Source organism: Lissotriton vulgaris, chromosome 8, assembly GCF_964263255.1.
Source record: "Lissotriton vulgaris chromosome 8, aLisVul1.2, whole genome shotgun sequence".
In the NCBI taxonomy this organism is placed as follows: domain Eukaryota; kingdom Metazoa; phylum Chordata; class Amphibia; order Caudata; family Salamandridae; genus Lissotriton; species Lissotriton vulgaris.
The window spans coordinates 155,852,829-155,879,889 of NC_141696.1; the positions used below are offsets into that span (position 1 = coordinate 155,852,829).

The 27,061-nt window shown below is 43.4% G+C and overlaps 28 non-coding genes across 28 annotated transcripts; all 28 read right to left on the bottom strand.

Moving 5' to 3' along the window:
* Positions 1-599: 599 nt before the first annotated feature.
* On the bottom strand, positions 600-682 carry TRNAL-UAG (transfer RNA leucine (anticodon UAG)). The gene has a single exon. It is a non-coding gene; the product is annotated as a tRNA-Leu (tRNA).
* Positions 683-1,706: 1,024 nt separating this feature from the next.
* TRNAL-AAG (transfer RNA leucine (anticodon AAG)) lies at positions 1,707-1,789 on the bottom strand. The gene has a single exon. It is a non-coding gene; the product is annotated as a tRNA-Leu (tRNA).
* Positions 1,790-1,979: 190 nt separating this feature from the next.
* TRNAL-CAG (transfer RNA leucine (anticodon CAG)) lies at positions 1,980-2,062 on the bottom strand. The gene has a single exon. It is a non-coding gene; the product is annotated as a tRNA-Leu (tRNA).
* A 1,736-nt stretch (positions 2,063-3,798) lies between these two features.
* On the bottom strand, positions 3,799-3,881 carry TRNAL-AAG (transfer RNA leucine (anticodon AAG)). Its single transcript has one exon. It is a non-coding gene; the product is annotated as a tRNA-Leu (tRNA).
* Positions 3,882-4,784: 903 nt separating this feature from the next.
* TRNAL-UAG (transfer RNA leucine (anticodon UAG)) lies at positions 4,785-4,867 on the bottom strand. The gene has a single exon. It is a non-coding gene; the product is annotated as a tRNA-Leu (tRNA).
* Positions 4,868-5,893: 1,026 nt separating this feature from the next.
* On the bottom strand, positions 5,894-5,976 carry TRNAL-AAG (transfer RNA leucine (anticodon AAG)). Its single transcript has one exon. It is a non-coding gene; the product is annotated as a tRNA-Leu (tRNA).
* Positions 5,977-6,167: 191 nt separating this feature from the next.
* TRNAL-CAG (transfer RNA leucine (anticodon CAG)) lies at positions 6,168-6,250 on the bottom strand. Its single transcript has one exon. It is a non-coding gene; the product is annotated as a tRNA-Leu (tRNA).
* A 1,736-nt stretch (positions 6,251-7,986) lies between these two features.
* TRNAL-AAG (transfer RNA leucine (anticodon AAG)) lies at positions 7,987-8,069 on the bottom strand. The gene has a single exon. It is a non-coding gene; the product is annotated as a tRNA-Leu (tRNA).
* A 903-nt stretch (positions 8,070-8,972) lies between these two features.
* On the bottom strand, positions 8,973-9,055 carry TRNAL-UAG (transfer RNA leucine (anticodon UAG)). Its single transcript has one exon. It is a non-coding gene; the product is annotated as a tRNA-Leu (tRNA).
* A 1,026-nt stretch (positions 9,056-10,081) lies between these two features.
* TRNAL-AAG (transfer RNA leucine (anticodon AAG)) lies at positions 10,082-10,164 on the bottom strand. Its single transcript has one exon. It is a non-coding gene; the product is annotated as a tRNA-Leu (tRNA).
* A 191-nt stretch (positions 10,165-10,355) lies between these two features.
* On the bottom strand, positions 10,356-10,438 carry TRNAL-CAG (transfer RNA leucine (anticodon CAG)). The gene has a single exon. It is a non-coding gene; the product is annotated as a tRNA-Leu (tRNA).
* Positions 10,439-11,071: 633 nt separating this feature from the next.
* TRNAL-UAG (transfer RNA leucine (anticodon UAG)) lies at positions 11,072-11,154 on the bottom strand. The gene has a single exon. It is a non-coding gene; the product is annotated as a tRNA-Leu (tRNA).
* Positions 11,155-12,179: 1,025 nt separating this feature from the next.
* TRNAL-AAG (transfer RNA leucine (anticodon AAG)) lies at positions 12,180-12,262 on the bottom strand. The gene has a single exon. It is a non-coding gene; the product is annotated as a tRNA-Leu (tRNA).
* Positions 12,263-12,453: 191 nt separating this feature from the next.
* TRNAL-CAG (transfer RNA leucine (anticodon CAG)) lies at positions 12,454-12,536 on the bottom strand. Its single transcript has one exon. It is a non-coding gene; the product is annotated as a tRNA-Leu (tRNA).
* A 632-nt stretch (positions 12,537-13,168) lies between these two features.
* Positions 13,169-13,251, bottom strand: TRNAL-UAG (transfer RNA leucine (anticodon UAG)). Its single transcript has one exon. It is a non-coding gene; the product is annotated as a tRNA-Leu (tRNA).
* A 1,298-nt stretch (positions 13,252-14,549) lies between these two features.
* Positions 14,550-14,632, bottom strand: TRNAL-CAG (transfer RNA leucine (anticodon CAG)). Its single transcript has one exon. It is a non-coding gene; the product is annotated as a tRNA-Leu (tRNA).
* A 632-nt stretch (positions 14,633-15,264) lies between these two features.
* On the bottom strand, positions 15,265-15,347 carry TRNAL-UAG (transfer RNA leucine (anticodon UAG)). The gene has a single exon. It is a non-coding gene; the product is annotated as a tRNA-Leu (tRNA).
* A 1,024-nt stretch (positions 15,348-16,371) lies between these two features.
* Positions 16,372-16,454, bottom strand: TRNAL-AAG (transfer RNA leucine (anticodon AAG)). Its single transcript has one exon. It is a non-coding gene; the product is annotated as a tRNA-Leu (tRNA).
* Positions 16,455-17,360: 906 nt separating this feature from the next.
* On the bottom strand, positions 17,361-17,443 carry TRNAL-UAG (transfer RNA leucine (anticodon UAG)). The gene has a single exon. It is a non-coding gene; the product is annotated as a tRNA-Leu (tRNA).
* Positions 17,444-18,741: 1,298 nt separating this feature from the next.
* TRNAL-CAG (transfer RNA leucine (anticodon CAG)) lies at positions 18,742-18,824 on the bottom strand. The gene has a single exon. It is a non-coding gene; the product is annotated as a tRNA-Leu (tRNA).
* A 632-nt stretch (positions 18,825-19,456) lies between these two features.
* On the bottom strand, positions 19,457-19,539 carry TRNAL-UAG (transfer RNA leucine (anticodon UAG)). Its single transcript has one exon. It is a non-coding gene; the product is annotated as a tRNA-Leu (tRNA).
* A 1,024-nt stretch (positions 19,540-20,563) lies between these two features.
* On the bottom strand, positions 20,564-20,646 carry TRNAL-AAG (transfer RNA leucine (anticodon AAG)). Its single transcript has one exon. It is a non-coding gene; the product is annotated as a tRNA-Leu (tRNA).
* Positions 20,647-21,552: 906 nt separating this feature from the next.
* TRNAL-UAG (transfer RNA leucine (anticodon UAG)) lies at positions 21,553-21,635 on the bottom strand. Its single transcript has one exon. It is a non-coding gene; the product is annotated as a tRNA-Leu (tRNA).
* A 2,013-nt stretch (positions 21,636-23,648) lies between these two features.
* Positions 23,649-23,731, bottom strand: TRNAL-UAG (transfer RNA leucine (anticodon UAG)). Its single transcript has one exon. It is a non-coding gene; the product is annotated as a tRNA-Leu (tRNA).
* A 1,024-nt stretch (positions 23,732-24,755) lies between these two features.
* On the bottom strand, positions 24,756-24,838 carry TRNAL-AAG (transfer RNA leucine (anticodon AAG)). The gene has a single exon. It is a non-coding gene; the product is annotated as a tRNA-Leu (tRNA).
* A 191-nt stretch (positions 24,839-25,029) lies between these two features.
* TRNAL-CAG (transfer RNA leucine (anticodon CAG)) lies at positions 25,030-25,112 on the bottom strand. The gene has a single exon. It is a non-coding gene; the product is annotated as a tRNA-Leu (tRNA).
* Positions 25,113-25,744: 632 nt separating this feature from the next.
* Positions 25,745-25,827, bottom strand: TRNAL-UAG (transfer RNA leucine (anticodon UAG)). The gene has a single exon. It is a non-coding gene; the product is annotated as a tRNA-Leu (tRNA).
* A 1,024-nt stretch (positions 25,828-26,851) lies between these two features.
* On the bottom strand, positions 26,852-26,934 carry TRNAL-AAG (transfer RNA leucine (anticodon AAG)). Its single transcript has one exon. It is a non-coding gene; the product is annotated as a tRNA-Leu (tRNA).
* Between the last annotated feature and the right edge of the window lie 127 nt (positions 26,935-27,061).

A 27,061-nucleotide genomic window follows, 5' to 3' on the forward strand; every position in this document is an offset into this window, starting at 1 on the left:
CCATGCAAGTGGGGTACCGAAAAGGCATGCCCTCAATTTATTTATCCTATTATAAGTACTTCCAACAGATCTTTGAACAATCCATAGAGAGCAGTACCTATGAAGAACTCTTTAGACCTTTAAGGCGTACAAAGAGAAAGTGCTATTAACCAGCCACTTGAAAGGCCCAAAGCTGCCTTGATATTGAGTCAACAGCCACCTCTTGGCTAGCTAAAGCAAATTCAACAAGGAATTTCAATGTCACAACATAGGGTGGGATACGCAAATCTAAGCAGCCCCTGATCACAGCCCTGAGGAAATTGCCGTAAGTGTGCTGGAGTCCAACTGTCTACCAGATGCTAGGCATTCTTCCATATTTGCATGGCCTGTCTGGCCAGGGCATACAAGAGCATGACTCTTCCAGATGAGCTCTTACATGGGTCCTATGCTCATATAGTAAGGATTGCAATTTGTCAGCAAGACTTTATACAACCGAAATATATGAGAAACCCCAGCTCTCTTGACTAGATGAGGACGGAATCACATCCCAGGTGAAGACCAACAGATGCAACTTCCATCAGATGTTAACCTGAAAAAGGAGATTACATCTCCAAAAGTCATGTCAGAAGTGGGATTCGAACCCACGCCTCCAGAGGAGACTGCGGCCTAAACACAGCGCCTTAGACCACTCGGCCATCCTGACAGTGCAGAGTCTTAAGAAATGTATAAAAGTCACTCAGAAATTTCTGCCTCCATGCAAGCCTGAAATAATTTAAACCTTCAAACACAAGGTGCAACTTTATGCACAGGACAATAAACACAGAAGATCACATGTGAAAGCATTTCATTTCACAGGTGTACAATTTTTATGCTTTTAAAATACCTCATACCTTTCACCAGCTATTTAGGGTCCTGTATCCTACTCACAAAATTACCTTGCCTGCGACCTCTCTCTCTACACAAACAACTACTGCACAGGAAGTAGGAAGGCAGAAGGTGGGGCATATTATGCAAATGTATGCTGTCATTGTGCCTTACAGATTCATGCAGGATTTCTAGATCCTTGCTGGATACAAGAGAGCAGACCTTGTTTCAGATCAACTGTCCCTAGCAGGGAACGTCTGAGCACATGCAGTCTTTTGCTCTCTAGCCCCTGGCCTGGGACTTACCCTCACTGGCTGAGGCGTGAATTTCTGCATACCAACGTTGCATAGATGGTACGTTTGTGGTCGGTTTGGGATGGGTGGGAGGTCAAAAGCAGGGAAAAGTATGTCGCCTTCACTTCTAGTCTCCTCTTCTAGGCCTACCTGCCGTTCACTCACTCTGTCTTTGTTTCATTCTCTCCTTCCTCAACACCCCTTCTCACTCACTCGCTCTATCACTTGTGCTCTTTCCCCTTGCTCTGCATTTCATAGTGGAAACATCTCTTGAATGGAGCATTAGAAAATGAGGTTACATAAAATTAACAATCTACTTATTGGAAACCAAAAATATCACAAGACTGAATGTAACCCATTTCATTAATAAAAGGGACTTTTTAAGCACCCCCCAAAAAACACATAAAACACCACGAGTGCTAGAAGAATATTATACGAGCTTGAAGACAGAATTGGGCAAATTAATTTGCAGTTGAAACTGAAGTTTGTTACTTATTCAGATATTATATGCACTGCCAATTTTTAGCTGAGATTCTAAAAGAACTCAGAGACAAAATGGACTTAAAGTTTTGTCAGAAGTGGGATTCGAACCCACGCCTCCAGGAGAGACTGCGGCCTTAACGCAGCGCCTTAGACCACTCGGCCATCCTGACCACATTTGCTTGATCATCTACAGAGAGGGAAAGATATTGTGAACCAAAAAAAGCACACAACTTAGGTCATGAGTGGCTAGAGCAAGAAAAAAACTCACTGCACTTTTCCAAGTAGACAACCATATAAGCCCATGTGAGGGAAATGATCTGCTTTTTCTCTCCCAAGAAAATGGTAGAGTAAACACACAATTGTCAGAAGTGGGATTTGAACCCACGCCTCCAGAAGAGACTGCGACCTGAACGCAGCGCCTTAGACCACTCGGCCATCCTGACTTGCATTTGTGGAACCTTCCACAGGCCAAACAGCCATGCAAGTGGGGTACCGAAAAGGCATGCCCTCAATTTATTTATCCTATTATAAGTACTTCCAACAGATCTTTGAACAATCCATAGAGAGCAGTACCTATGAAGAACTCTTTAGACCTTTAAGGCGTACAAAGAGAAAGTGCTATTAACCAGCCACTTGAAAGGCCCAAAGCTGCTTTGAAATTGAGTCAACAGCCACCTCTTGGCTAGCTAAAGCAAATTCAACAAGGAATTTCAATGTCACAACATAGGGTGGAATACGCAAATCTAAGCAGCCCCTGATCACAGCCCTGAGGAAATTGCCGTAAGTGTGCTGGAGTCCAACTGTCTACCAGATGCTAGGCATTCTTCCATATTTGCATGGCCTGTCTGGCCAGGGCATACAAGAGCATGACTCTTCCAGATGAGCTCTTACATGGGTCCTATGCTCATATAGTAAGGACTGCACTTTGTCAGCAAGACTTTATACAACCGAAATATATGAGAAACCCCAGCTCTCTTGACTAGATGAGGACGGAATCACATCCCAGGTGAAGACCAACAGATGCAACTTCCATCAGATGTTAACCTGAAAAAGGAGATTACATCTCCAAAAGACATGTCAGAAGTGGGATTCGAACCCACGCCTCCAGAGGAGACTGCGGCCTAAACACAGCACCTTAGACAACTCGGCCATCCTGACAGTGCAGAGTCTTAAGAAATGTATAAAAGTCACTCAGAAATTTCTGCCTCCATGCAAGCCTGAAATAATTTAAACCTTCAAACACAAGGTGCAACTTTATGCACAGGACAATAAACACAGATCACATGTGAAAGCATTTCATTTCACAGGTGTACAATTTTTATGCTTTTAAAATACCTCATACCTCTCACCAGCTATTTAGGGTCCTGTATCCTACTCACAAAATTACCTTGCCTGCGACCTCTCTCTCTACACAAACAACTACTGCACAGGAAGTAGGAAGGCAGAAGGTGGGGCATATTATGCAAATGTATGCTGTCATTGTGCCTTGCAGATTCATGCAGGATTTCTAGATCCTTTCTGGATACAAGAGAGCAGACCTTGTTTCAGATCAACTGTCCCTAGCAGGGAACGTCTGAGCACATGCAGTCTTTTGCTCTCTAGCCCCTGGCCTGGGACTTACCCTCACTGGCTGAGGCGTGAATTTCTGCATACCAACGTTGCATAGATGGTACGTTTGTGGTCGGTTTGGGATGGGTGGGAGGTCAAAAGCATGGAAAAGTATGTCGCCTTCACTTCTAGTCTCCTCTTCTAGGCCTACCTGCCGTTCACTCACTCTGTCTTTGTTTCATTCTCTCCTTCCTCAACACCCCTTCTCACTCACTCGCTCTATCACTTGTGCTCTTTCCCCTTGCTCTGCATTTCATAGTGGAAACATCTCTTGAATGGAGCATTAGAAAATGAGGTTACATAAAATTAACAATCTACTTATTGGAAACCAAAAATATCACAAGACTGAATGTAACCCATTTCATTAATAAAAGGGACTTTTTAAGCACCCCCCAAAAAACACATAAAATACCACGAGTGCTAGAAGAATATTATACGAGCTTGAAGACAGAATTGGGCAAATTAATTTGCAGTTGAAACTGAAGTTTGTTACTTATTCAGATATTATATGCACTGCCAATTTTTAGCTGAGATTCTAAAAGAACTCAGAGACAAAATGGACTTAAAGTTTTGTCAGAAGTGGGATTCGAACCCACGCCTCCAGGAGAGACTGCAGCCTTAACGCAGCGCCTTAGACCACTCGGCCATCCTGACCACATTTGCTTGATCATCTACAGAGAGGGAAAGATATTGTGAACCAAAAAAAGCACACATCTTAGGTCATGAGTGGCTAGAGCAAGAAAAAAACTCACTGCACTTTTCCAAGTAGACAACCATATAAGCCCATGTGAGGGAAATGATCAGATTTTTTCTCTCTCAAGAAAAAAGTAGAGTAAACACACAATTGTCAGAAGAGGGATTTGAACCCACGCCTCCAGAAGAGACTGCGACCTGAACGCAGCGCCTTAGACCACTCGGCCATCCTGACTTGCATTTGTGGAAGCTTCCACAGGCCAGACAGCCATGCAAGTGGGGTACCGAAAAGGCATGCCCTCAATTTATTTATCCTATTATAAGTACTTCCAACAGATCTTTGAACAATCCATAGAGAGCAGTACCTATGAAGAACTCTTTAGACCTTTAAGGTGTACAAAGAGAAAGTGCTATTAACCAGCCACTTGAACGGAACAAAGCTGCTTTGAAATTGAGTCAACAGCTAGCTGGCTAGCTAAAGCAAATTCAACAAGGAATTTCAATGTCACAACATAAGGTGAAATACGCAAATCTAAGCAGCCCCTGATCACAGCCCTGAGGAAATTGCCGTAAGTGTGCTGGAGTCCAACTGTCTACCAGATGCTAGGCATTCTTCCATATTTGCATGGCCTGTCTGGCCAGGGCATACAAGAGCATGACTCTTCCAGATGAGCTCTTACATGGGTCCTATGCTCATATAGTAAGGACTGCAGTTTGTCAGCAAGACTTTATACAACCGAAATATATGAGAAACCCCAGCACTCTTGACTAGATGAGGACGGAATCACATCCCAGGTGAAGACCAACAGATGCAACTTCCATCAGATGTTAACCTGAAAAAGGAGATTACATCTCCAAAAGTCATGTCAGAAGTGGGATTCGAACCCACGCCTCCAGAGGAGACTGCGGCCTAAACACAGCACCTTAGACCACTCGGCCATCCTGACAGTGCAGAGTCTTAAGAAATGTATAAAAGTCACTCAGAAATTTCTGCCTCCATGCAAGCCTGAAATAATTTAAACCTTCAAACACAAGGTGCAACTTTATGCACAGGACAATAAACACAGAAGATCACATGTGAAAGCATTTCATTTCACAGGTGTACAATTTTTATGCTTTTAAAATACCTCATACCTCTCACCAGCTATTTAGGGTCCTGTATCCTACTCACAAAATTACCTTGCCTGCGACCTCTCTCTCTACACAAACAACTACTGCACAGGAAGTAGGAAGGCAGAAGGTGGGGCATATTATGCAAATGTATGCTGTCATTGTGCCTTGCAGATTCATGCAGGATTTCTAGATCCTTGCTGGATACAAGAGAGCAGACCTTGTTTCAGATCAACTGTCCCTAGCAGGGAACGTCTGAGCACATGCAGTCTTTTGCTCTCTAGCCCCTGGCCTGGGACTTACCCTCACTGGCTGAGGCGTGAATTTCTGCATACCAACGTTGCATAGATGGTACGTTTGTGGTCGGTTTGGGATGGGTGGGAGGTCAAAAGCAGGGAAAAGTATGTCGCCTTCACTTCTAGTCTCCTCTTCTAGGCCTACCTGCCGTTCACTCACTCTGTCTTTGTTTCATTCTCTCCTTCCTCAACACCCCTTCTCACTCACTCGCTCTATCACTTGTGCTCTTTCCCCTTGCTCTGCATTTCATAGTGGAAACATCTCTTGAATGGAGCATTAGAAAATGAGGTTACATAAAATTAACAATCTACTTATTGGAAACCAAAAATATCACAAGACTGAATGTAACCCATTTCATTAATAAAAGGGACTTTTTAAGCACCCCTCCCAAAAAACACATAAAACACCACGAGTGCTAGAAGAATATTATACGAGCTTGAAGACAGAATTGGGCAAATTAATTTGCAGTTGAAACTGAAGTTTGTTACTTATTCAGATATTATATGCACTGCCAATTTTTAGCTGAGATTCTAAAAGAACTCAGAGACAAAATGGACTTAAAGTTTTGTCAGAAGTGGGATTCGAACCCACGCCTCCAGGAGAGACTGCGGCCTTAACGCAGCGCCTTAGACCACTCGGCCATCCTGACCACATTTGCTTGATCATCTACAGAGAGGGAAAGATATTGTGAACCAAAAAAAGCACACATCTTAGGTCATGAGTGGCTAGAGCAAGAAAAAAACTCACTGCACTTTTCCAAGTAGACAACCATATAAGCCCATGTGAGGGAAATGATCAGATTTTTTCTCTCTCAAGAAAAAAGTAGAGTAAACACACAATTGTCAGAAGTGGGATTTGAACCCACGCCTCCAGAAGAGACTGCGACCTGAACGCAGCGCCTTAGACCACTCGGCCATCCTGACTTGCATTTGTGGAATCTTCCACAGGCCAGACAGCCATGCAAGTGGGGTACCGAAAAGGCATGCCCTCAATTTATTTATCCTATTATAAGTACTTCCAACAGATCTTTGAACAATCCATAGAGAGCAGTACCTATGAAGAACTCTTTAGACCTTTAAGGCGTACAAAGAGAAAGTGCTATTAACCAGCCACTTGAACGGAACAAAGCTGCTTTGAAATTGAGTCAACAGCCACCTCTTGGCTAGCTAAAGCAAATTCAACAAGGAATTTCAATGTCACAACATAGGGTGGAATACGCAAATCTAAGCAGCCCCTGATCACAGCCCTGAGGAAATTGCCGTAAGTGTGCTGGAGTCCAACTGTCTACCAGATGCTAGGCATTCTTCCATATTTGCATGGCCTGTCTGGCCAGGGCATACAAGAGCATGACTCTTCCAGATGAGCTCTTACATGGGTCCTATGCTCATATAGTAAGGACTGCACTTTGTCAGCAAGACTTTATACAACCGAAATATATGAGAAACCCCAGCTCTCTTGACTAGATGAGGACGGAATCACATCCCAGGTGAAGACCAACAGATGCAACTTCCATCAGATGTTAACCTGAAAAAGGAGATTACATCTCCAAAAGACATGTCAGAAGTGGGATTCGAACCCACGCCTCCAGAGGAGACTGCGGCCTAAACACAGCGCCTTAGACAACTCGGCCATCCTGACAGTGCAGAGTCTTAAGAAATGTATAAAAGTCACTCAGAAATTTCTGCCTCCATGCAAGCCTGAAATAATTTAAACCTTCAAACACAAGGTGCAACTTTATGCACAGGACAATAAACACAGATCACATGTGAAAGCATTTCATTTCACAGGTGTACAATTTTTATGCTTTTAAAATACCTCATACCTCTCACCAGCTATTTAGGGTCCTGTATCCTACTCACAAAATTACCTTGCCTGCGACCTCTCTCTCTACACAAACAACTACTGCACAGGAAGTAGGAAGGCAGAAGGTGGGGCATATTATGCAAATGTATGCTGTCATTGTGCCTTGCAGATTCATGCAGGATTTCTAGATCCTTTCTGGATACAAGAGAGCAGACCTTGTTTCAGATCAACTGTCCCTAGCAGGGAACGTCTGAGCACATGCAGTCTTTTGCTCTCTAGCCCCTGGCCTGGGACTTACCCTCACTGGCTGAGGCGTGAATTTCTGCATACCAACGTTGCATAGATGGTACGTTTGTGGTCGGTTTGGGATGGGTGGGAGGTCAAAAGCATGGAAAAGTATGTCGCCTTCACTTCTAGTCTCCTCTTCTAGGCCTACCTGCCGTTCACTCACTCTGTCTTTGTTTCATTCTCTCCTTCCTCAACACCCCTTCTCACTCACTCGCTCTATCACTTGTGCTCTTTCCCCTTGCTCTGCATTTCATAGTGGAAACATCTCTTGAATGGAGCATTAGAAAATGAGGTTACATAAAATTAACAATCTACTTATTGGAAACCAAAAATATCACAAGACTGAATGTAACCCATTTCATTAATAAAAGGGACTTTTTAAGCACCCCCCAAAAAACACATAAAATACCACGAGTGCTAGAAGAATATTATACGAGCTTGAAGACAGAATTGGGCAAATTAATTTGCAGTTGAAACTGAAGTTTGTTACTTATTCAGATATTATATGCACTGCCAATTTTTAGCTGAGATTCTAAAAGAACTCAGAGACAAAATGGACTTAAAGTTTTGTCAGAAGTGGGATTCGAACCCACGCCTCCAGGAGAGACTGCAGCCTTAACGCAGCGCCTTAGACCACTCGGCCATCCTGACCACATTTGCTTGATCATCTACAGAGAGGGAAAGATATTGTGAACCAAAAAAAGCACACATCTTAGGTCATGAGTGGCTAGAGCAAGAAAAAAACTCACTGCACTTTTCCAAGTAGACAACCATATAAGCCCATGTGAGGGAAATGATCAGATTTTTTCTCTCTCAAGAAAAAAGTAGAGTAAACACACAATTGTCAGAAGAGGGATTTGAACCCACGCCTCCAGAAGAGACTGCGACCTGAACGCAGCGCCTTAGACCACTCGGCCATCCTGACTTGCATTTGTGGAACCTTCCACAGGCCAGACAGCCATGCAAGTGGGGTACCGAAAAGGCATGCCCTCAATTTATTTATCCTATTATAAGTACTTCCAACAGATCTTTGAACAATCCATAGAGAGCAGTACCTATGAAGAACTCTTTAGACCTTTAAGGTGTACAAAGAGAAAGTGCTATTAACCAGCCACTTGAACGGAACAAAGCTGCTTTGAAATTGAGTCAACAGCTAGCTGGCTAGCTAAAGCAAATTCAACAAGGAATTTCAATGTCACAACATAAGGTGAAATACGCAAATCTAAGCAGCCCCTGATCACAGCCCTGAGGAAATTGCCGTAAGTGTGCTGGAGTCCAACTGTCTACCAGATGCTAGGCATTCTTCCATATTTGCATGGCCTGTCTGGCCAGGGCATACAAGAGCATGACTCTTCCAGATGAGCTCTTACATGGGTCCTATGCTCATATAGTAAGGACTGCAGTTTGTCAGCAAGACTTTATACAACCGAAATATATGAGAAACCCCAGCACTCTTGACTAGATGAGGACGGAATCACATCCCAGGTGAAGACCAACAGATGCAACTTCCATCAGATGTTAACCTGAAAAAGGAGATTACATCTCCAAAAGTCATGTCAGAAGTGGGATTCGAACCCACGCCTCCAGAGGAGACTGCGGCCTAAACACAGCACCTTAGACCACTCGGCCATCCTGACAGTGCAGAGTCTTAAGAAATGTATAAAAGTCACTCAGAAATTTCTGCCTCCATGCAAGCCTGAAATAATTTAAACCTTCAAACACAAGGTGCAACTTTATGCACAGGACAATAAACACAGAAGATCACATGTGAAAGCATTTCATTTCACAGGTGTACAATTTTTATGCTTTTAAAATACCTCATACCTCTCACCAGCTATTTAGGGTCCTGTATCCTACTCACAAAATTACCTTGCCTGCGACCTCTCTCTCTACACAAACAACTACTGCACAGGAAGTAGGAAGGCAGAAGGTGGGGCATATTATGCAAATGTATGCTGTCATTGTGCCTTGCAGATTCATGCAGGATTTCTAGATCCTTGCTGGATACAAGAGAGCAGACCTTGTTTCAGATCAACTGTCCCTAGCAGGGAACGTCTGAGCACATGCAGTCTTTTGCTCTCTAGCCCCTGGCCTGGGACTTACCCTCACTGGCTGAGGCGTGAATTTCTGCATACCAACGTTGCATAGATGGTACGTTTGTGGTCGGTTTGGGATGATTGGGAGGTCAAAAGCAGGGAAAAGTATGTCGCCTTCACTTCTAGTCTCCTCTTCTAGGCCTACCTGCCGTTCACTCACTCTGTCTTTGTTTCATTCTCTCCTTCCTCAACACCCCTTCTCACTCACTCGCTCTATCACTTGTGCTCTTTCCCCTTGCTCTGCATTTCATAGTGGAAACATCTCTTGAATGGAGCATTAGAAAATGAGGTTACATAAAATTAACAATCTACTTATTGGAAACCAAAAATATCACAAGACTGAATGTAACCCATTTCATTAATAAAAGGGACTTTTTAAGCACCCCTCCCAAAAAACACATAAAACACCACGAGTGCTAGAAGAATATTATACGAGCTTGAAGACAGAATTGGGCAAATTAATTTGCAGTTGAAACTGAAGTTTGTTACTTATTCAGATATTATATGCACTGCCAATTTTTAGCTGAGATTCTAAAAGAACTCAGAGACAAAATGGACTTAAAGTTTTGTCAGAAGTGGGATTCGAACCCACGCCTCCAGGAGAGACTGCGGCCTTAACGCAGCGCCTTAGACCACTCGGCCATCCTGACCACATTTGCTTGATCATCTACAGAGAGGGAAAGATATTGTGAACCAAAAAAAGCACACATCTTAGGTCATGAGTGGCTAGAGCAAGAAAAAAACTCACTGCACTTTTCCAAGTAGACAACCATATAAGCCCATGTGAGGGAAATGATCAGATTTTTTCTCTCTCAAGAAAAAAGTAGAGTAAACACACAATTGTCAGAAGTGGGATTTGAACCCACGCCTCCAGAAGAGACTGCGACCTGAACGCAGCGCCTTAGACCACTCGGCCATCCTGACTTGCATTTGTGGAATCTTCCACAGGCCAGACAGCCATGCAAGTGGGGTACCGAAAAGGCATGCCCTCAATTTATTTATCCTATTATAAGTACTTCCAACAGATCTTTGAACAATCCATAGAGAGCAGTACCTATGAAGAACTCTTTAGACCTTTAAGGCGTACAAAGAGAAAGTGCTATTAACCAGCCACTTGAACGGAACAAAGCTGCTTTGAAATTGAGTCAACAGCCACCTCTTGGCTAGCTAAAGCAAATTCAACAAGGAATTTCAATGTCACAACATAAGGTGAAATACGCAAATCTAAGCAGCCCCTGATCACAGCCCTGAGGAAATTGCCGTAAGTGTGCTGGAGTCCAACTGTCTACCAGATGCTAGGCATTCTTCCATATTTGCATGGCCTGTCTGGCCAGGGCATACAAGAGCATGACTCTTCCAGATGAGCTCTTACATGGGTCCTATGCTCATATAGTAAGGACTGCACTTTGTCAGCAAGACTTTATACAACCGAAATATATGAGAAACCCCAGCTCTCTTGACTAGATGAGGACGGCAATCACATCCCAGGTGAAGACCAACAGATGCAACTTCCATCAGATGTTAACCTGAAAAAGGAGATTACATCTCCAAAAGTCATGTCAGAAGTGGGATTCGAACCCACGCCTCCAGAGAAGACTGCGGCCTAAACACAGCGCCTTAGACCACTCGGCCATCCTGACAGTGCAGAGTCTTAAGAAATGTATAAAAGTCACTCAGAAATTTCTGCCTCCATACAAGCCTGAAATAATTTAAACCTTCAAACACAAGGTGCAACTTTATGCACAGAACAATAAACACAGAAGATCACATGTGAAAGCATTTCATTTCACAGGTGTACAATTTTTATGCTTTTAAAATACCTCATACCTCTCACCAGCTATTTAGGGTCCTGTATCCTACTCACAAAATTACCTTGCCTGCGACCTCTCTCTCTACACAAACAACTACTGCACAGGAAGTAGGAAGGCAGAAGGTGGGGCATATTATGCAAATGTATGCTGTCATTGTGCCTTGCAGATTCATGCAGGATTTCTAGATCCTTGCTGGATACAAGAGAGCAGACCTTGTTTCAGATCAACTGTCCGAAGCAGGGAACGTCTGAGCACATGCAGTCTTTTGCTCTCTAGCCCCTGGCCTGGGACTTACCCTCACTGGCTGAGGCGTGAATTTCTGCATACCAACGTTGCATAGATGGTACGTTTGTGGTCGGTTTGGGATGGGTGGGAGGTCAAAAGCAGGGAAAAGTATGTCGCCTTCACTTCTAGTCTCCTCTTCTAGGCCTACCTGCCGTTCACTCACTCTGTCTTTGTTTCATTCTCTCCTTCCTCAGCACCCCTTCTCACTCACTCGCTCTATCACTTGTGCTCTTTCCCCTTGCTCTGCATTTCATAGTGGAAACATCTCTTGAATGGAGCATTAGAAAATGAGGTTACATAAAATTAACAATCTACTTATTGGAAACCAAAAATATCACAAGACTGAATGTAACCCATTTCATTATTTAAAAGGGACTTTTTAAGCACCCCCCAAAAAACACATAAAACACCACGAGTGCTAGAAGAATATTATACGAGCTTGAAGACAGAATTGGGCAAATTAATTTGCAGTCGAAACTGAAGTTTGTTACTTATTCAGATATTATATGCACTGCCAATTTTTAGCTGAGATTCTAAAAGAACTCAGAGACAAAATGGACTTAAAGTTTTGTCAGAAGTGGGATTCGAACCCACGCCTCCAGGAGAGACTGCGGCCTTAACGCAGCGCCTTAGACCACTCGGCCATCCTGACCACATTTGCTTGATCATCTACAGAGAGGGAAAGATATTGTGAACCAAAAAAAGCACACAACTTAGGTCATGAGTGGCTAGAGCAAGAAAAAAAATCACTGCACTTTTCCAAGTAGACAACCATATAAGCCCATGTGAGGGAAATGATCTGATTTTTTCTCTCCCAAGAAAAAAGTAGAGTAAACACACAATTGTCAGAAGTGGGATTTGAACCCACACCTCCAGAAGAGACTGCGACCTGAACGCAGCGCCTTAGACCACTCGGCCATCCTGACTTGCATTTGTGGAACCTTCCACAGGCCAGACAGCCATGCAAGTGGGGTACCGAAAAGGCATGCCCTCAATTTATTTATCCTATTATAAGTACTTCCAACAGATCTTTGAACAATCCATAGAGAGCAGTACCTATGAAGAACTCTTTAGACCTTTAAGGCGTACAAAGAGAAAGTGCTATTAACCAGCCACTTGAAAGGCCCAAAGCTGCTTTGAAATTGAGTCAACAGCCACCTCTTGGCTAGCTAAAGCAAATTCAACAAGGAATTTCAATGTCACAACATAGGGTGGAATACGCAAATCTAAGCAGCCCCTGATCACAGCCCTGAGGAAATTGCCGTAAGTGTGCTGGAGTCCAACTGTCTACCAGATGCTGGGCATTCTTCCATATATGCATGGCCTGTCTGGCCAGGGCATACAAGAGCATGACTCTTCCAGATGAGCTCTTACATGGGTCTTATGCTCATATAGTAAGGACTGCACTTTGTCAGCAAGACTTTATACAACCGAAATATATGAGAAACCCCAGCTCTCTTGACTAGATGAGGACGGAATCACATCCCAGGTGAAGACCAACAGATGCAACTTCCATCAGATGTTAACCTGAAAAAGGAGATTACATCTCCAAAAGTCATGTCAGAAGTGGGATTCGAACCCACGCCTCCAGAGGAGACTGCGGCCTAAACACAGCGCCTTAGACCACTCGGCCATCCTGACAGTGCAGAGTCTTAAGAAATGTATAAAAGTCACTCAGAAATTTCTGCCTCCATGCAAGCCTGAAATAATTTAAACCTTCAAACACAAGGTGCAACTTTATGCACAGGACAATAAACACAGAAGATCACATGTGAAAGAATTTCATTTCACAGGTGTACAATTTTTATGCTTTTAGAATACCTCATACCTCTCACCAGCTATTTAGGGTCCTGTATCCTACTCACAAAATTACCTTGCCTGCGACCTCTCTCTCTACACAAACAACTACTGCACAGGAAGTAGGAAGGCAGAAGGTGGGGCATATTATGCAAATGTATGCTGTCATTGTGCCTTGCAGATTCATGCAGGATTTCTAGATCCTTGCTGGATACAAGAGAGCAGACCTTGTTTCAGATCAACTGTCCCTAGCAGGGAACGTCTGAGCACATGCAGTCTTTTGCTCTCTAGCCCCTGGCCTGGGACTTACCCTCACTGGCTGAGGCGTGAATTTCTGCATACCAACGTTGCATAGATGGTACGTTTGTGGTCGGTTTGGGATGGGTGGGAGGTCAAAATCATGGAAAAGTATGTCGCCTTCACTTCTAGTCTCCTCTTCTAGGCCTACCTGCCGTTCACTCACTCTGTCTTTGTTTCATTCTCTCCTTCCTCAACACCCCTTCTCACTCACTCGCTCTATCACTTGTGCTCTTTCCCCTTGCTCTGCATTTCATAGTGGAAACATCTCTTGAATGGAGCATTAGAAAATGAGGTTACATAAAATTAACAATCTACTTATTGGAAACCAAAAATATCACAAGACTGAATGTAACCCATTTCATTAATAAAAGGGACTTTTTAAGCACCCCCCAAAAAACACATAAAACACCACGAGTGCTAGAAGAATATTATACGAGCTTGAAGACAGAATTGGGCAAATTAATTTGCAGTTGAAACTGAAGTTTGTTATTTATTCAGATATTATATGCACTGCCAATTTTTAGCTGAGATTCTAAAAGAACTCAGAGACAAAATGGACTTAAAGTTTTGTCAGAAGTGGGATTCGAACCCACGCCTCCAGGAGAGACTGCGGCCTTAACGCAGCGATTTAGACCACTCGGCCATCCTGACCACATTTGCTTGATCATCTACAGAGAGGGAAAGATATTGTGAACCAAAAAAAGCACACAACTTAGGTCATGAGTGGCTAGAGCAAGAAAAAAACTCACTGCACTTTTCCAAGTAGACAACCATATAAGCCCATGTGAGGAAAATGATCTGATTTTTTCTCTCCCAAGAAAAAAGTAGAGTAAACACACAATTGTCAGAAGTGGGATTTGAACCCACGCCTCCAGAAGAGACTGCGACCTGAACGCAGCGCCTTAGACCACTCGGCCATCCTGACTTGCATTTGTGGAACCTTCCACAGGCCAGACAGCCATGCAAGTGGGGTACCGAAAAGGCATGCCCTCAATATATTTATCCTATTATAAGTACTTCCAACAGATCTTTGAACAATCCATAGAGAGCAGTACCTATGAAGAACTCTTTAGACCTTTAAGGCGTACAAAGAGAAAGTGCTATTAACCAGCCACTTGAAAGGCCCAAAGCTGCTTTGAAATTGAGTCAACAGCCACCTCTTGGCTAGCTAAAGCAAATTCAACAAGGAATTTCAATGTCAAAACATAGGGTGGAATATGCAAATCTAAGCAGCCCCTGATCACAGCCCTGAGGAAATTGCCGTAAGTGTGCTGGAGTCCAACTGTCTACCAGATGCTAGGCATTCTTCCATATTTGCATGGCCTGTCTGGCCAGGGCATACAAGAGCATGACTCTTCCAGATGAGCTCTTACATGGGTCCTATGCTCATATAGTAAGGACTGCACTTTGTCAGCAAGACTTTATACAACCGAAATATATGAGAAACCCCAGCTCTCTTGACTAGATGAGGACGGAATCACATCCCAGGTGAAGACCAACAGATGCAACTTCCATCAGATGTTAACCTGAAAAAGGAGATTACATCTCCAAAAGTCATGTCAGAAGTGGGATTCGAACCCACGCCTCCAAAGGAGACTGCAGCCTAAACACAGCGCCTTAGACCACTCGGCCATCCTGACAGTGCAGAGTCTTAAGAAATGTATAAAAGTCACTCAGAAATTTCTGCCTCCATGCAAGCCTGAAATAATTTAAACCTTCAAACACAAGGTGCAACTTTATGCACAGGACAATAAACACAGAAGATCACATGTGAAAGCATTTCATTTCACAGGTGTACAATTTTTATGCTTTTAAAATACCTCATACCTCTCACCAGCTATTTAGGGTCCTGTATCCTACTCACAAAATTACCTTGCCTGCGACCTCTCTCTCTACACAAACAACTACTGCACAGGAAGTAGGAAGGCAGAATGTGGGGCATATTATGCAAATGTATGCTGTCATTGTGCCTTGCAGATTCATGCAGGATTTCTAGATCCTTGCTGGATACAAGAGAGCAGACCTTGTTTCAGATCAACTGTCCCTAGCAGGGAACGTCTGAGCACATGCAGTCTTTTGCTCTCTAGCCCCTGGCCTGGGACTTACCCTCACTGGCTGAGGCGTGAATTTCTGCATACCAACGTTGCATAGATGGTACGTTTGTGGTTGGTTTGGGATGGGTGGGAGGTCAAAAGCATGGAAAAGTATGTCGCCTTCACTTCTAGGCTCCTCTTCTAGGCCTACCTGCCGTTCACTCACTCTGTCTTTGTTTCATTCTCTCCTTCCTCAACACCCCTTCTCACTCACTCGCTCTATCACTTGTGCTCTTTCCCCTTGCTCTGCATTTCATTGTGGAAACATCTCTTGAATGGAGCATTAGAAAATGAGGTTACATAAAATTAACAATCTACGTATTGGAAACCAAAAATATCACAAGACTGAATGTAACCCATTTCATTAATAAAAGGGACTTTTTAAGCACCCCCCAAAAAACACATAAAACACCACGAGTGCTAGAAGAATATTATACGAGCTTGAAGACAGAATTGGGCAAATTAATTTGCAGTTGAAACTGAAGTTTGTTACTTATTCAGATATTATATGCACTGCCAATTTTTAGCTGAGATTCTAAAAGAACTCAGAGACAAAATGGACTTAAAGTTTTGTCAGAAGTGGGATTTGAACCCACGCCTCCAGGAGAGACTGCGGCCTTAACGCAGCGCCTTAGACCACTCGGCCATCCTGACCACATTTGCTTGATCATCTACAGAGAGGGAAAGATATTGAGAACCAAAAAAAGCACACATCTTAGGTCATGAGTGGCTAGAGCAAGAAAAAAACTCACTGCACTTTTCCAAGTAGACAACCATATAAGCCCATGTGAGGGAAATGATCAGATTTTTTCTCTCTCAAGAAAAAAGTAGAGTAAACACACAATTGTCAGAAGTGGGATTTGAACCCACGCCTCCAGAAGAGACTGCGACCTGAACGCAGCGCTTTAGACCACTCGGCCATCTTGACTTGCATTTGTGGAACCTTCCACAGGCCAGACAGCCATGCAAGTGGGGTACCGAAAAGGCATGCCCTCAATTTATTTATCCTATTATAAGTACTTCCAACAGATCTTTGAACAATCCATAGAGAGCAGTACCTATGAAGAACTCTTTAGACCTTTAAGGCGTACAAAGAGAAAGTGCTATTAACCAGCCACTTGAAAGGCCCAAAGCTGCCTTGATATTGAGTCAACAGCCACCTCTTGGCTAGCTAAAGCAAATTCAACAAGGAATTTCAATGTCACAACATAGGGTGGGATACGCAAATCTAAGCAGCCCCTGATCACAGCCCTGAGGAAATTGCCGTAAGTGTGCTGGAGTCCAACTGTCTACCAGATGCTAGGCATTCTTCCATATTTGCATGGCCTGTCTGGCCAGGGCATACAAGAGCATGACTCTTCCAGATGAGCTCTTACATGGGTCCTATGCTCATATAGTAAGGATTGCAATTTGTCAGCAAGACTTTATACAACCGAAATATATGAGAAACCCCAGCTCTCTTGACTAGATGAGGACGGAATCACATCCCAGGTGAAGACCAACAGATGCAACTTCCATCAGATGTTAACCTGAAAAAGGAGATTACATCTCCAAAAGTCATGTCAGAAGTGGGATTCGAACCCACGCCTCCAGAGGAGACTGCGGCCTAAACACAGCGCCTTAGACCACTCGGCCATCCTGACAGTGCAGAGTCTTAAGAAATGTATAAAAGTCACTCAGAAATTTCTGCCTCCATGCAAGCCTGAAATAATTTAAACCTTCAAACACAAGGTGCAACTTTATGCACAGGACAATAAACACAGAAGATCACATGTGAAAGCATTTCATTTCACAGGTGTACAATTTTTATGCTTTTAGAATACCTCATACCTCTCACCAGCTATTTAGGGTCCTGTATCCTACTCACAAAATTACCTTGCCTGCGACCTCTCTCTCTACACAAACAACTACTGCACAGGAAGTAGGAAGGCAGAAGGTGGGGCATATTATGCAAATGTATGCTGTCATTGTGCCTTGCAGATTCATGCAGGATTTCTAGATCCTTGCTGGATACAAGAGAGCAGACCTTGTTTCAGATCAACTGTCCCTAGCAGGGAACGTCTGAGCACATGCAGTCTTTTGCTCTCTAGCCCCTGGCCTGGGACTTACCCTCACTGGCTGAGGCGTGAATTTCTGCATACCAACGTTGCATAGATGGTACGTTTGTGGTCGGTTTGGGATGGGTGGGAGGTCAAAATCATGGAAAAGTATGTCGCCTTCACTTCTAGTCTCCTCTTCTAGGCCTACCTGCCGTTCACTCACTCTGTCTTTGTTTCATTCTCTCCTTCCTCAACACCCCTTCTCACTCACTCGCTCTATCACTTGTGCTCTTTCCCCTTGCTCTGCATTTCATAGTGGAAACATCTCTTGAATGGAGCATTAGAAAATGAGGTTACATAAAATTAACAATCTACTTATTAGAAACCAAAAATATCACAAGACTGAATGTAACCCATTTCATTAATAAAAGGGACTTTTTAAGCACCCCCCAAAAAACACATAAAACACCACGAGTGCTAGAAGAATATTATACGAGCTTGAAGACAGAATTGGGCAAATTAATTTGCAGTTGAAACTGAAGTTTGTTATTTATTCAGATATTATATGCACTGCCAATTTTTAGCTGAGATTCTAAAAGAACTCAGAGACAAAATGGACTTAAAGTTTTGTCAGAAGTGGGATTCGAACCCACGCCTCCAGGAGAGACTGCGGCCTTAACGCAGCGATTTAGACCACTCGGCCATCCTGACCACATTTGCTTGATCATCTACAGAGAGGGAAAGATATTGTGAACCAAAAAAAGCACACAACTTAGGTCATGAGTGGCTAGAGCAAGAAAAAAACTCACTGCACTTTTCCAAGTAGACAACCATATAAGCCCATGTGAGGAAAATGATCTGATTTTTTCTCTCCCAAGAAAAAAGTAGAGTAAACACACAATTGTCAGAAGTGGGATTTGAACCCACGCCTCCAGAAGAGACTGCGACCTGAACGCAGCGCCTTAGACCACTCGGCCATCCTGACTTGCATTTGTGGAACCTTCCACAGGCCAGACAGCCATGCAAGTGGGGTACCGAAAAGGCATGCCCTCAATATATTTATCCTATTATAAGTACTTCCAACAGATCTTTGAACAATCCATAGAGAGCAGTACCTATGAAGAACTCTTTAGACCTTTAAGGCGTACAAAGAGAAAGTGCTATTAACCAGCCACTTGAAAGGCCCAAAGCTGCTTTGAAATTGAGTCAACAGCCACCTCTTGGCTAGCTAAAGCAAATTCAACAAGGAATTTCAATGTCAAAACATAGGGTGGAATACGCAAATCTAAGCAGCCCCTGATCACAGCCCTGAGGAAATTGCCGTAAGTGTGCTGGAGTCCAACTGTCTACCAGATGCTAGGCATTCTTCCATATTTGCATGGCCTGTCTGGCCAGGGCATACAAGAGCATGACTCTTCCAGATGAGCTCTTACATGGGTCCTATGCTCATATAGTAAGGACTGCACTTTGTCAGCAAGACTTTATACAACCGAAATATATGAGAAACCCCAGCTCTCTTGACTAGATGAGGACGGAATCACATCCCAGGTGAAGACCAACAGATGCAACTTCCATCAGATGTTAACCTGAAAAAGGAGATTACATCTCCAAAAGTCATGTCAGAAGTGGGATTCGAACCCACGCCTCCAAAGGAGACTGCAGCCTAAACACAGCGCCTTAGACCACTCGGCCATCCTGACAGTGCAGAGTCTTAAGAAATGTATAAAAGTCACTCAGAAATTTCTGCCTCCATGCAAGCCTGAAATAATTTAAACCTTCAAACACAAGGTGCAACTTTATGCACAGGACAATAAACACAGAAGATCACATGTGAAAGCATTTCATTTCACAGGTGTACAATTTTTATGCTTTTAAAATACCTCATACCTCTCACCAGCTATTTAGGGTCCTGTATCCTACTCACAAAATTACCTTGCCTGCGACCTCTCTCTCTACACAAACAACTACTGCACAGGAAGTAGGAAGGCAGAATGTGGGGCATATTATGCAAATGTATGCTGTCATTGTGCCTTGCAGATTCATGCAGGATTTCTAGATCCTTGCTGGATACAAGAGAGCAGACCTTGTTTCAGATCAACTGTCCCTAGCAGGGAACGTCTGAGCACATGCAGTCTTTTGCTCTCTAGCCCCTGGCCTGGGACTTACCCTCACTGGCTGAGGCGTGAATTTCTGCATACCAACGTTGCATAGATGGTACGTTTGTGGTTGGTTTGGGATGGGTGGGAGGTCAAAAGCATGGAAAAGTATGTCGCCTTCACTTCTAGGCTCCTCTTCTAGGCCTACCTGCCGTTCACTCACTCTGTCTTTGTTTCATTCTCTCCTTCCTCAACACCCCTTCTCACTCACTCGCTCTATCACTTGTGCTCTTTCCCCTTGCTCTGCATTTCATTGTGGAAACATCTCTTGAATGGAGCATTAGAAAATGAGGTTACATAAAATTAACAATCTACGTATTGGAAACCAAAAATATCACAAGACTGAATGTAACCCATTTCATTAATAAAAGGGACTTTTTAAGCACCCCCCAAAAAACACATAAAACACCACGAGTGCTAGAAGAATATTATACGAGCTTGAAGACAGAATTGGGCAAATTAATTTGCAGTTGAAACTGAAGTTTGTTACTTATTCAGATATTATATGCACTGCCAATTTTTAGCTGAGATTCTAAAAGAACTCAGAGACAAAATGGACTTAAAGTTTTGTCAGAAGTGGGATTTGAACCCACGCCTCCAGGAGAGACTGCGGCCTTAACGCAGCGCCTTAGACCACTCGGCCATCCTGACCACATTTGCTTGATCATCTACAGAGAGGGAAAGATATTGAGAACCAAAAAAAGCACACATCTTAGGTCATGAGTGGCTAGAGCAAGAAAAAAACTCACTGCACTTTTCCAAGTAGACAACCATATAAGCCCATGTGAGGGAAATGATCAGATTTTTTCTCTCTCAAGAAAAAAGTAGAGTAAACACACAATTGTCAGAAGTGGGATTTGAACCCACGCCTCCAGAAGAGACTGCGACCTGAACGCAGCGCTTTAGACCACTCGGCCATCTTGACTTGCATTTGTGGAACCTTCCACAGGCCAGACAGCCATGCAAGTGGGGTACCGAAAAGGCATGCCCTCAATTTATTTATCCTATTATAAGTACTTCCAACAGATCTTTGAACAATCCATAGAGAGCAGTACCTATGAAGAACTCTTTAGACCTTTAAGGCGTACAAAGAGAAAGTGCTATTAACCAGCCACTTGAAAGGCCCAAAGCTGCCTTGATATTGAGTCAACAGCCACCTCTTGGCTAGCTAAAGCAAATTCAACAAGGAATTTCAATGTCACAACATAGGGTGGGATACGCAAATCTAAGCAGCCCCTGATCACAGCCCTGAGGAAATTGCCGTAAGTGTGCTGGAGTCCAACTGTCTACCAGATGCTAGGCATTCTTCCATATTTGCATGGCCTGTCTGGCCAGGGCATACAAGAGCATGACTCTTCCAGATGAGCTCTTACATGGGTCCTATGCTCATATAGTAAGGATTGCAATTTGTCAGCAAGACTTTATACAACCGAAATATATGAGAAACCCCAGCTCTCTTGACTAGATGAGGACGGAATCACATCCCAGGTGAAGACCAACAGATGCAACTTCCATCAGATGTTAACCTGAAAAAGGAGATTACATCTCCAAAAGTCATGTCAGAAGTGGGATTCGAACCCACGCCTCCAGAGGAGACTGCAGCCTAAACACAGCGCCTTAGACCACTCGGCCATCCTGACAGTGCAGAGTCTTAAGAAATGTATAAAAGTCACTCAGAAATTTCTGCCTCCATGCAAGCCTGAAATAATTTAAACCTTCAAACACAAGGTGCAACTTTATGCACAGGACAATAAACACAGAAGATCACATGTGAAAGAATTTCATTTCACAGGTGTACAATTTTTATGCTTTTAGAATACCTCATACCTCTCACCAGCTATTTAGGGTCCTGTATCCTACTCACAAAATTACCTTGCCTGCGACCTCTCCCTCTACACAAACAACTACTGCACAGGAAGTAGGAAGGCAGAAGGTGGGGCATATTATGCAAATGTATGCTGTCATTGTGCCTTGCAGATTCATGCAGGATTTCTAGATCCTTGCTGGATACAAGAGAGCAGACCTTGTTTCAGATCAACTGTCCCTAGCAGGGAACGTCTGAGCACATGCAGTCTTTTGCTCTCTAGCCCCTGGCCTGGGACTTACCCTCACTGGCTGAGGCGTGAATTTCTGCATACCAACGTTGCATAGATGGTACGTTTGTGGTCGGTTTGGGATGGGTGGGAGGTCAAAAGCAGGGAAAAGTATGTCGCCTTCACTTCTAGTCTCCTCTTCTAGGCCTACCTGCCGTTCACTCACTCTGTCTTTGTTTCATTCTCTCCTTCCTCAACACCCCTTCTCACTCACTCGCTCTATCACTTGTGCTCTTTCCCCTTGCTCTGCATTTCATAGTGGAAACATCTCTTGAATGGAGCATTAGAAAATGAGGTTACATAAAATTAACAATCTACTTATTGGAAACGAAAAATATCACAAGACTGAATGTAACCCATTTCATTAATAAAAGGGACTTTTTAAGCACCCCCCAAAAAACACATAAAACACCACGAGTGCTAGAAGAATATTATACGAGCTTGAAGACAGAATTGGGCAAATTAATTTGCAGTTGAAACTGAAGTTTGTTACTTATTCAGATATTATATGCACTGCCAATTTTTAGCTGAGATTCTAAAAGAACTCAGAGACAAAATGGACTTAAAGTTTTGTCAGAAGTGGGATTCGAACCCACACCTCCAGGAGAGACTGCGGCCTTAACGCAGCGCCTTAGACCACTCGGCCATGCTGACCACATTTGCTTGATCATCTACAGAGAGGAAAAGATATTGTGAACCAAAAAAAGCACACATCTTAGGTCATGAGTGGCTAGAGCAAGAAAAAAACTCACTGCACTTTTCCAAGTAGACAACCATATAAGCCCATGTGAGGGAAATGATCAGATTTTTTCTCTCTCAAGAAAAAAGTAGAGTAAACACACAATTGTCAGAAGTGGGATTTGAACCCACGCCTCCAGAAGAGACTGCGACCTGAACGCAGCGCTTTAGACCACTCGGCCATCTTGACTTGCATTTGTAGAACCTTCCACAGGCCAGACAGCCATGCAAGTGGGGTACCGAAAAGGCATGCCCTCAATTTATTTATCCTATTATAAGTACTTCCAACAGATCTTTGAACAATCCATAGAGAGCAGTACCTATGAAGAACTCTTTAGACCTTTAAGGCGTACAAAGAGAAAGTGCTATTAACCAGCCACTTGAAAGGCCCAAAGCTGCTTTGAAATTGAGTCAACAGCCACCTCTTGGCTAGCTAAAGCAAATTCAACAAGGAATTTCAATGTCACAACATAGGGTGGGATACGCAAATCTAAGCAGCCCCTGATCACAGCCCTGAGGAAATTGCCGTAAGTGTGCTGGAGTCCAACTGTCTACCAGATGCTAGGCATTCTTCCATATTTGCATGGCCTGTCTGGCCAGGGCATACAAGAGCATGACTCTTCCAGATGAGCTCTTACATGGGTCCTATGCTCATATAGTAAGGTCTGCACTTTGTCAGCAAGACTTTATACAACCGAAATATATGAGAAACCCCAGCTCTCTTGACTAGATGAGGACGGAATCACATCCCAGGTGAAGACCAACAGATGCAACTTCCATCAGATGTTAACCTGAAAAAGGAGATTACATCTCCAAAAGTCATGTCAGAAGTGGGATTCGAACCCACGCCTCCAGAGGAGACTGCGGCCTAAACACAGCGCCTGAGACCACTCGGCCATCCTGACAGTGCAGAGTCTTAAGAAATGTATAAAAGTCACTCAGAAATTTCTGCCTCCATGCAAGCCTGAAATAATTTAAACCTTCAAACACAAGGTGCAACTTTATGCACAGGACAATAAACACAGAAGATCACATGTGAAAGCATTTCATTTCACAGGTGTACAATTTTTATGCTTTTAGAATACCTCATACCTCTCACCAGCTATTTAGGGTCCTGTATCCTACTCACAAAATTACCTTGCCTGCGACCTCTCTCTCTACACAAACAACTACTGCACAGGAAGTAGGAAGGCAGAAGGTGGGGCATATTATGCAAATGTATGCTGTCATTGTGCCTTGCAGATTCATGCAGGATTTCTAGATCCTTGCTGGATACAAGAGAGCAGACCTTGTTTCAGATCAACTGTCCCTAGCAGGGAACGTCTGAGCACATGCAGTCTTTTGCTCTCTAGCCCCTGGCCTGGGACTTACCCTCACTGGCTGAGGCATGAATTTCTGCATACCAACGTTGCATAGATGGTACGTTTGTGGTCGGTTTGGGATGGGTGGGAGGTCAAAATCATGGAAAAGTATGTCGCCTTCACTTCTAGTCTCCTCTTCTAGGCCTACCTGCCGTTCACTCACTCTGTCTTTGTTTCATTCTCTCCTTCCTCAACACCCCTTCTCACTCACTCGCTCTATCACTTGTGCTCTTTCCCCTTGCTCTGCATTTCATAGTGGAAACATCTCTTGAATGGAGCATTAGAAAATGAGGTTACATAAAATTAACAATCTACTTATTGGAAACCAAAAATATCACAAGACTGAATGTAACCCATTTCATTAATAAAAGGGACTTTTTAAGCACCCCCCAAAAAACACATAAAACACCACGAGTGCTAGAAGAATATTATACGAGCTTGAAGACAGAATTGGGCAAATTAATTTGCAGTTGAAACTGAAGTTTGTTACTTATTCAGATATTATATGCACTGCCAATTTTTAGCTGAGATTCTAAAAGAACTCAGAGACAAAATGGACTTAAAGTTTTGTCAGAAGTGGGATTCGAACCCACGCCTCCAGGAGAGACTGCGGCCTTAACGCAGCGCCTTAGACCACTCGGCCATCCTGACCACATTTGCTTGATCATCTACAGAGAGGGAAAGATATTGTGAACCAAAAAAAGCACACAACTTAGGTCATGAGTGGCTAGAGCAAGAAAAAAACTCACTGCACTTTTCCAAGTAGACAACCATATAAGCCCATGTGAGGAAAATGATCTGATTTTTTCTCTCCCAAGAAAAAAGTAGAGTAAACACACAATTGTCAGAAGTGGGATTTGAACCCACGCCTCCAGAAGAGACTGCGACCTGAACGCAGCGCCTTAGACCACTCGGCCATCCTGACTTGCATTTGTGGAACCTTCCACAGGCCAGACAGCCATGCAAGTGGGGTACCGAAAAGGCATGCCCTCAATATATTTATCCTATTATAAGTACTTCCAACAGATCTTTGAACAATCCATAGAGAGCAGTACCTATGAAGAACTCTTTAGACCTTTAAGGCGTACAAAGAGAAAGTGCTATTAACCAGCCACTTGAAAGGCCCAAAGCTGCTTTGAAATTGAGTCAACAGCCACCTCTTGGCTAGCTAAAGCAAATTCAACAAGGAATTTCAATGTCAAAACATAGGGTGGAATACGCAAATCTAAGCAGCCCCTGATCACAGCCCTGAGGAAATTGCCGTAAGTGTGCTGGAGTCCAACTGTCTACCAGATGCTAGGCATTCTTCCATATTTGCATGGCCTGTCTGGCCAGGGCATACAAGAGCATGACTCTTCCAGATGAGCTCTTACATGGGTCCTATGCTCATATAGTAAGGACTGCACTTTGTCAGCAAGACTTTATACAACCGAAATATATGAGAAACCCCAGCTCTCTTGACTAGATGAGGACGGAATCACATCCCAGGTGAAGACCAACAGATGCAACTTCCATCAGATGTTAACCTGAAAAAGGAGATTACATCTCCAAAAGTCATGTCAGAAGTGGGATTCGAACCCACGCCTCCAGAGGAGACTGCAGCCTAAACACAGCGCCTTAGACCACTCGGCCATCCTGACAGTGCAGAGTCTTAAGAAATGTATAAAAGTCACTCAGAAATTTCTGCCTCCATGCAAGCCTGAAATAATTTAAACCTTCAAACACAAGGTGCAACTTTATGCACAGGACAATAAACACAGAAGATCACATGTGAAAGCATTTCATTTCACAGGTGTACAATTTTTATGCTTTTAAAATACCTCATACCTCTCACCAGCTATTTAGGGTCCTGTATCCTACTCACAAAATTACCTTGCCTGCGACCTCTCTCTCTACACAAACAACTACTGCACAGGAAGTAGGAAGGCAGAATGTGGGGCATATTATGCAAATGTATGCTGTCATTGTGCCTTGCAGATTCATGCAGGATTTCTAGATCCTTGCTGGATACAAGAGAGCAGACCTTGTTTCAGATCAACTGTCCCTAGCAGGGAACGTCTGAGCACATGCAGTCTTTTGCTCTCTAGCCCCTGGCCTGGGACTTACCCTCACTGGCTGAGGCGTGAATTTCTGCATACCAACGTTGCATAGATGGTACGTTTGTGGTTGGTTTGGGATGGGTGGGAGGTCAAAAGCATGGAAAAGTATGTCGCCTTCACTTCTAGGCTCCTCTTCTAGGCCTACCTGCCGTTCACTCACTCTGTCTTTGTTTCATTCTCTCCTTCCTCAACACCCCTTCTCACTCACTCGCTCTATCACTTGTGCTCTTTCCCCTTGCTCTGCATTTCATTGTGGAAACATCTCTTGAATGGAGCATTAGAAAATGAGGTTACATAAAATTAACAATCTACGTATTGGAAACCAAAAATATCACAAGACTGAATGTAACCCATTTCATTAATAAAAGGGACTTTTTAAGCACCCCCCAAAAAACACATAAAACACCACGAGTGCTAGAAGAATATTATACGAGCTTGAAGACAGAATTGGGCAAATTAATTTGCAGTTGAAACTGAAGTTTGTTACTTATTCAGATATTATATGCACTGCCAATTTTTAGCTGAGATTCTAAAAGAACTCAGAGACAAAATGGACTTAAAGTTTTGTCAGAAGTGGGATTTGAACCCACGCCTCCAGGAGAGACTGCGGCCTTAACGCAGCGCCTTAGACCACTCGGCCATCCTGACCACATTTGCTTGATCATCTACAGAGAGGGAAAGATATTGAGAACCAAAAAAAGCACACATCTTAGGTCATGAGTGGCTAGAGCAAGAAAAAAACTCACTGCACTTTTCCAAGTAGACAACCATATAA